This window comes from Myotis lucifugus, unplaced genomic scaffold (genome assembly GCF_000147115.1).
Source record: "Myotis lucifugus unplaced genomic scaffold, Myoluc2.0 scaffold_177, whole genome shotgun sequence".
NCBI classification, from domain to species: Eukaryota; Metazoa; Chordata; class Mammalia; order Chiroptera; family Vespertilionidae; genus Myotis; species Myotis lucifugus.
In genome coordinates this window covers 1,508,821-1,516,949 of record NW_005871225.1, presented here as the reverse complement: position 1 = coordinate 1,516,949, position 8,129 = coordinate 1,508,821, and positions in this window count along the sequence as shown.

Sequence of the window (8,129 nt, the reverse complement as noted above, 5' to 3'; positions counted from 1 at the left end):
GTGGCCCAGGAGAGGGACAAGCCACCTGCCCTGTGGTTCTGGGCGCCTGTGGCTACAGCCCAGGCAAAGCCCACAGTCCCCTGAAGCTGTGGCCAGCCTAGGCAAAGACAGCCTGGGTTCTGAGTGCTTGCAGCCAGCCAGAGGAAGGGAAGCCCAGGTCCCGGGTGCCTGTGACTGGCTGGAGGAGGGAATCTTGGGTCCTGGGTGTGGGGTGATGCAGAGGCAGTTAGGGCCAATCAGGCCAGCAGGGGAGCAGTTAGGGACGATCAGGCAGGCAGGCAGGCAGAGGTTTTTAGGGGCACTCAAGTAGGCAGAGATGGTTAGAGGTAATCAGGCAGGCAGGCAGAGGGGTTAGAGGTGATCAGGTGGGCTGGCAGGCGAGCAGTTAGGAGCTAGTGGTCCCAGATTATGAGAGGCAGTCGGACATCCCCCGAGGGGTCCCAGATTGGAGAGGGTGCAGGCCGGGCTGAGGGACGCCCCCCATCCCCATGCACGAATTTTGTGCACCAGACCACTAGTTGTATTATAATTGCCTACAGTATTCAGGTTTGGAGCCTCGGACAGTAGACTATACCATATAGCCTGGTGTGTAGTGAGCTATGCCATCTATATATGTGTAAGTGCACTCTATGATTTCCTCACAATAACAAAAGTACCTAATGATGCATTTGTCAGAACGTATCCTCCTTGTTAAGTGATGCATGATTGTGTTTATCTTTTTTTCTGACTATAACCATCATGTATTTTTATCTTTAGAAAAGATAAGATATACAGAGACACAGGGAGAAAATCAAAACCTTTGTAGACCAAGGGCAAGTAAACCTTTTCTGTCAAGGATCAGACAGTCAGTGGTTTGGTTTGTATGCCATGTAACCTCTGCTTTAACTCCTCAGCTCTGTTGTATTTCAAAAGAGGCTACACAAGTGAGCATGAACGTGCTCCAGTAAAATTTTACAAAAACAAGCCTTGGGTCAGATTTGGCACCTTGGGCCATAATTTGCTGATACCTGCTCCATAACTATGGCTGTGACATTAATGAATTTATTTTCTGTCTTTTTTCTATGCACACGTATATCTAATTTACTGTGAATATAAGATACAGTTCTGCCTTTTACTGGCTATTTCTATTTTAAATAACTGACGAATAATTTTAGATACATACCTGGTTTTGATTTCTGCTAATTCCATACGATAGATGAAAAGTACCAATGTGAGTTTCCTCAGAGAACACTCAAAACTGGGACAGGAAAGGGAGAGCAGGCCAAGTGCTCATGGGGGTGTTATAATGGTCTGGGCTCCCCCTGCTTAGAGGCTAGCAAGACACTAGCCCTGTCCTGCTGGTGTTCTAGTGCCTTGGCCCAGCAGCCTGTCAGCACAGAGGACAGCTCCCCAGGGGCCCTGGGCATCCTTGGTTGCTGGGTGCCTGCATAATTGCCCAAGACAGGGTTGGGTTCTCTAGTACAGGGCTATCCAGGCAGCAGGTCTGCCACATGTTCACCATAGGAGAGAGCATATTGGGAGGTAGGCTTTCCCGCAACTTCGTTACTGGCAGTAAACCAATCTGATGGCATGGAGCTTGGTCTAGGTGGAATTCTGGGATGAAACATGGCTGCGTGCCACCCCTTGATAACCTTTACTCCTTTCTGGCCTTTGCTCAAATGCTTCCTTCTCAATAAAGCTACTCTTGACCATTCTATTAAAGTAACCACATAACGCTGCTCCCTTCCCTGCAAATTAAAACGATTTCTCTATCACTCTTACCAACATGTGACATGCTAGCTATTTAATTATTTGCTTGCTCATTGTCTATATTCCCCCACCAGAATATCAGCTCCATGAAAGCAGGAATTTTTTATGTTTTGTGTTTGTTCACCGTCAGGCACAAGCTAAGCACTCAATAAACATTGGTTAAATAAAAGAATGAATGGGTCACACTGCCAAATTGTTTACCAGAGTCCTACTTTCTGGAATTGTTTTCCAGAAAACAAAGGAAATTTACACTTCTGTAGTAAGAACAATAGCATGTTCTTACTACACCTTCATGAGCATTACGTTATGTTCTAAAACATTCTTTTGGGTTCAATTTACTTTAAATTGTTTTCCTTAGATTACTGTACATTTCTTTTCTTTAAATAGTTTCCTCATGTTCATTGCCCATTTTGAACAAACTAATTTAAACACTGAGAGGTTGATTTTTGATCTCCTTACGCCCCTCAGTTTGTCTACTGAGCTCTGCATTGGATTGGTTGGGATCAAAAACACAGTGCTCAGCTGCTGTGTGTGTGTGTGTGTGTGTGTGTGTGTGTGTGTGTGTGTGTGTGTGTGTGTTGGGGTGGGGGAGGGTGGGAGAGGATGGGGGTGCAGTTCATTCTCCTCAGCTTAGAAAGTTCACTTTAGATCTGGCTATAAAGGTTATGAATAGTTTGGTTAACTTTGTGTATATGTATTAAAAAAGGGGGGGATTTTGGCAATTTTCCAGAACTTTCAAATACTAAAACTACGCTGGCTTTAATTTTTTTACTCATGGGGTGCCTCTTAATGACATGGACAAAATTGCCACTTCACTTTGCAACTATTGACTGATGCCATATGTATGTGCTAACAGAACCATTATAGAAAATGTTAGAAAAAATACAATGGGTTGTTTAAGTGATCAGTCTTTCTTTAAGCGTATTCCAGTTTAAAACACAATAACTACTTACATGGATAAATTCATTCAGGTATTTCTCAAACACAGTCTCAATTTCTATCTGAATATTTATTGCCATGCTAGCTATTTAATTATTTGCTTGCTCACTGTCTATCTTCTCCCCCCCACCAGAATATCAGCTGCAGGGGGTGTAGGTAAAATAACCACTTACAATATAGTATGTTTTAAGGGCATGCCTTCAATAGCATTGCCCTATCAGGGACCTGTCTGGATCAACATTAAATACTCTAAAGGTGAACATTTCTGACTATCTGTTCATTTCACTGTATCTTTTTTTTTCAAATTTATCTTTATTGTTGAAAGTATTACAGATGTCCCCTTCCCACACACCCCTATTTACCCCCCAGGCCTTCACCAAGGAGTTATGCTTATATGCATATAAGTTCTTTGGTTAATCTCTTCCCTCTCCCCTACGATATTTGTCAGTCTGTTCCATGCTTCCATGTCACTGGATCTATTTTGTTCATCAGTTTATTTTGTTCATTAGATTCCACATATGAGTAAGACCATGTGATGGTTTTATTTCTCTGACTGGCTTATTGCATTTAGCATAATACTCTCTAGGTCCCTCCATGCTGTATCTTATGTTAAAAAATACACCTTTGGAGAATAGGGGCATGGGGTGGATGAAAATGGGAGCCAGTACTTATGTGGGTTTGCATATTTTAATCCCCAAAGTCTGCTTTATTCGCAGGAAAATCTCTTTTCCTTCCTTTGCTGACAGAAATGTTCCTATAATAGAGACTTGTAATTGAAACTTGCAAATAGCATTATAAAAGAAATAAATATTTTTATTTTAATAGCAACTATAAAATTTCTATAACTCAGATAGTTATACAATTTTATAACAGCCCATTCACTCATCCATGCTTAAATTTCCATGCCCGTTGAATTTTTCCTTAAAGATAAACAAATAAGGCTTTTTGCTTATAAATTACACATTATCCTGTATCTAATTAAAATTATTTTTATCACATATCCTAGAAGTAGTTGTTTCTTTCTTATTCTTTTACATGCCAGGAGATGCTTTTGGTCAAGCACTAGTGTGTTTTTTCTTTGTTTAACCACAAAATACTCATTTGGAAAGCTATTTCTAACCTGAGCATTACTTTTAAAGTGACTTGTACACATGCCAGTTTTCCTGCATGTTTTGACAAATGACACATTTCCTTTGGTGCTTCCTTGTGGCTAACAGTGTGTGAGGATGTGGTGCTGGAAAAATTTATTACAGTTATTTTGCAGTTGATATTAAAAAATGTGATGTATTATACCAGGTGTCTGACCTTTAAAGATCTTAGGACCTAATTCATTACAACATAAAATTTACATATTATTCAACTTTGCTGCAGATCTTTTATGAACAAGTCATGGTGTGTATGTATATCAGGAGAGAGAGGAAAAGTCAAAGCCATGCAAGGAACTGAGGTCCGAAGCCCAAGCTCGGCTCTATGTGTGAGAGGGAGGCAACCACCTAATAATTAAACTGGGGAGGAAAAAGCATGGAGTACAAAGCGGAAATTGTGTGAAACGGGAAGCACATCTTTTCATATTCCTCACCTGGCCTGCCCTAATCTGTGGTGCAATGAAAACCACATCTAAGAGAGACTGCGGAGAGACAGCTTTAGAAAATATCTTTAAGTACCGAAGTCTGTGATACGACCAGCAAAATAATACCCACACAATGGTGGTTCATGTCTGATTTAAAAATACAAGAAGAGATTTTAAAATGAAAATTATGAAATACCTTAGAGATAAAATAAATGTCTTTGAAATAGCGTATATCTAACAGTTTTTAAAAGAACCAGAATTTGTAGCACATTATAGCAAATTAGATCTGAACATTAAAAGATTATGTGTTATTGGAAATCGGAATTCTTTTAAATATATTCAATATTTCCTTTTCAATAGCTGCTGGAATATCCTTTTCCTCATAATTTACTTTCATCTTATTTGTGTTTGGGATCAAATAAATATCCATTAAATCAGAAAGTCCTACTGTTAAAAATGCATATGTTTACATGATGACAGTAGGAATATTCGTTTGTAAGGTGCTGGGCCACAATGATTTCATATCACTCAAGGACCCACAAAGCTCTGATTGAGAATAATATCTTTCCATTATAAGGCAGAAAAATAAGTCTAAATCCTTCTTTTTATAGAGACTATAAAGTAATTTGAGTTAATACAGATGGGTTATTAATATCAATATAATCCAAACACTATTTAAAGATTCAGTTTGCTATCAAAGATAATGTTTCCTTATTCTGCAGTTTAATTAGCAAGGAGGAAGCATTTTATCTGAAATACTGATTTTGTAAATTAATTTGCTGGAAGGTATAGAAATATGCTTGAAGTTTTTTTATTTTAATAATTTTTAATAAATGTGTAGAAGCAATTGATACAGGACAAAACTTGAAAAGCTGTAATTATCATAAGGGTGAGTTGCTTCCAGCAAATGCAAGCCACTCGCTTAGATTAATGGCACAGTAAGAGGAAGAGCTGTGTATTTGCAGTAGAGGGCGCTGTCTTCCAGTCCTACCACCAGCTAAAACAGAAGGTCACTCAGTCTATTGATAAATCACACTGCCGTGATTCCTAACTGACAGCTCAAACTAACATCAAGCTGGATGAGGGAGAACAAAAGGCCATCAAGCAGCCATTTTCTTGACACTTTTATTCAATCACCAGCAGATTGCTTACGACAGCAATAGCAGCTGTTTTGTCTTCATCTTTCCACATTTGATAAAAGGTGTCAACTCAAATTTTTGTAAATAATTCACTTACCCCTACTGCACACACCAGCACTGTTCAGCATATGTATTTTGTGTGAGCAGATCACTGAGGCAGGTCAGAGCTCAATGATATCAACTGAAGGTCATCTGTGATCTAAAAGTAAGCTTCGATAAAGCTATACAGTTCCTCAAGGTCAGAGATAAGAACTACGTGTAGATATTTGTGGTGGGAACAAAAGGTTAAACAATAGGGAGAAAAAGTATGAAAGTGCTTCCTTTCATATACGAGTGCTTTTCTTTGTTTAAGAAACCTCATTCACAGGCTCCTTGGTCAATTATCAATGTAGGGTGTTTGTAAACCCACCTAAGAGATTAAACATCTAAATTGGTCTTTCAAAAGTTTGAAAAAATATTATTTGTAGCATGCTATTCATCATGATTGTACAGCAGCCAGACTTGCAATTCGTTTCTATGTTCTTTTTAAAAGAATCATAAAAAGAGTGTCAAAAATTAATACAGTTAGATAGAATTTCATTTATCTCATTCATTTAAAATTCCACCCTGAAATGCATTTAGGCTTGAGAGCTGAAAAAAAAAAATAGAGAAAGAAGGTGTTTTATATCATAAGAGCTTCATTTGCTTTAAGGGCTTAGAGAAACTAATAGAGAAATCCTTGAATTATTGCAATAAGATACTCTATCTGGGGTTGGCAGTTGCTAAAAGTGCTGAGATTAAAAATGATACATCCTTCAATGCTGGGTTGTTTTTTCAGTTACATTACTCACAAAATAAATCTAAACAACAAATAGTCACTATTTGGTTTATATTTTCTAATAGGAAAAGTCCATGTGCTTTGGAGATCCTGTCCGAGCTCCAGTGCAGGAGGATTTATTACCTGTAATTGATGTGCACGGAGATCAAAGAGCAGCTTCCTCACATTTTCTCCTATTCTTCTTACTTCAGAAATCGGGGGGAGGTGGGCAATAACTCTTGCAGCTCCTTTGGAATAGGTGTAGAAGAAGGAAATGAACCTGGGTAAGGTACCTCCACACTAATACAGGGCATTAACACATTTTTTAAAGAATCCAAATAGCTAATTCAATTTCTGGTTAAAAGTTAATTCCCGCAAGAAGAATGAATATTTTCACACTTTAAACATTAATAAAGTAGGGGACAAACTAAGATTTGGAATAATGTTTAAATCTTCTGAGTTTAAAAGCTTAATGCTACCTTCTCACGTTCTCTCTAGGTTATTATACATTTGCACTTTCTGCCACTTAGCACATGCCATTTTATATTGTAACCCGTCTTCTTACATACAGTTTGTGTGTGTTTGTTTTCTCAACAGGGATTGTGGGACTACAAGGGCAAGAACCATCTCTTAATTGCATAACATGGATACTTTTATGTTTTCATTAAGCAAACAAAGCACTTGCATACCTTATTTGATCTTCATAATTGTCCTGTGAGGTGGTCAGATAAGAGATTATTATCTCCACATTGTAGGTGAGGAAACTGATGTTCAGAGATGCACAAGATAACTCTACATGTCTGTTACAGAGGCAGTACTCAAATCTAGGACATGTGGCGTGTAACCCAGCGCTTTTCCACATAACCTTAATATAGCATGTAAACAAAGAGGCGCCTGGCTTGGGATCTCAAAATAGAGCACGGTGCCGGCATACAGCAAACATTCAATATACTGTTAAATACATAAATGGTAACCATATGTGTCTAACCAACAGATATGTAAAAGGCACTCAAAAGTGTTTGATAGTTTTATTGATAACAATGATTTGGGCAGTAGATCAATTCCAGAGTAAATATGACTTGTGGACAAGAAAACTAAGAGAAATGCAATGTCTTTGGTCTGGAATGGATGTGTTTTCATGATAAATTTCTTTGATGGTAAAATGCAGATAATAGTCACAGCTTTATTATCTTATCAGATTGTTGTGTGGATCAAAAGACATTTTGAAAGGCGTTTTGTAGGCTGTGAAGTGCCATATATGCACGTGATGGGCTTTACTGGGATTAAGGCAGTGCACGATGACTGCCAAGTGAGGGCGACAGTGAGTTCAGAAGTGAGAGCAAGCTCTACCTGGAGGGGTGTGGGAAATTTTGAAAGCATGCTAGGAGAAGGTATTTCAAGAAGACAGGGAAATCTGAACCCAAAGCCAGAGGTAGAAATGGACAAGACATGTTTAAATGAGAATGAGTATAGCTTGATAGGACTGCTTATAGAAGTGAGCAGACGGATTTAGGTTTGGAAAGATAGGTTAGGGTGTATTTGGGGACACTTGGCTGTCTTGGTACCAGTGAGAAAGTCTGACCTCAAATGGAAACATGCGGCTTATTTGAGAATGGCCATAACTTTCCATTTAACTAATTGCATATGAGGAAATCAGAGAAGACTTTAAGGGAGCTAACCAAATTCTTCAAGAAAAAAAAAAGACCCCCAGTTACAAAGGGGAACAGTAATTATTGTGAGAGAAAAGGCTTCCTAGATAGTGTATAATAACAATAGCATACTTTATTGGAGGAGTGCTATGTCTCACGTTATTCTAAGTAAATTATTTACATTGACTCATTTAACCTTCATAATCGAGGAAATTGTTACCACTGGGCAATGAGATAACTGGTACCTAGGAAGGTAAGGTGATCCCAGGTCACTCACTGGGAAACCG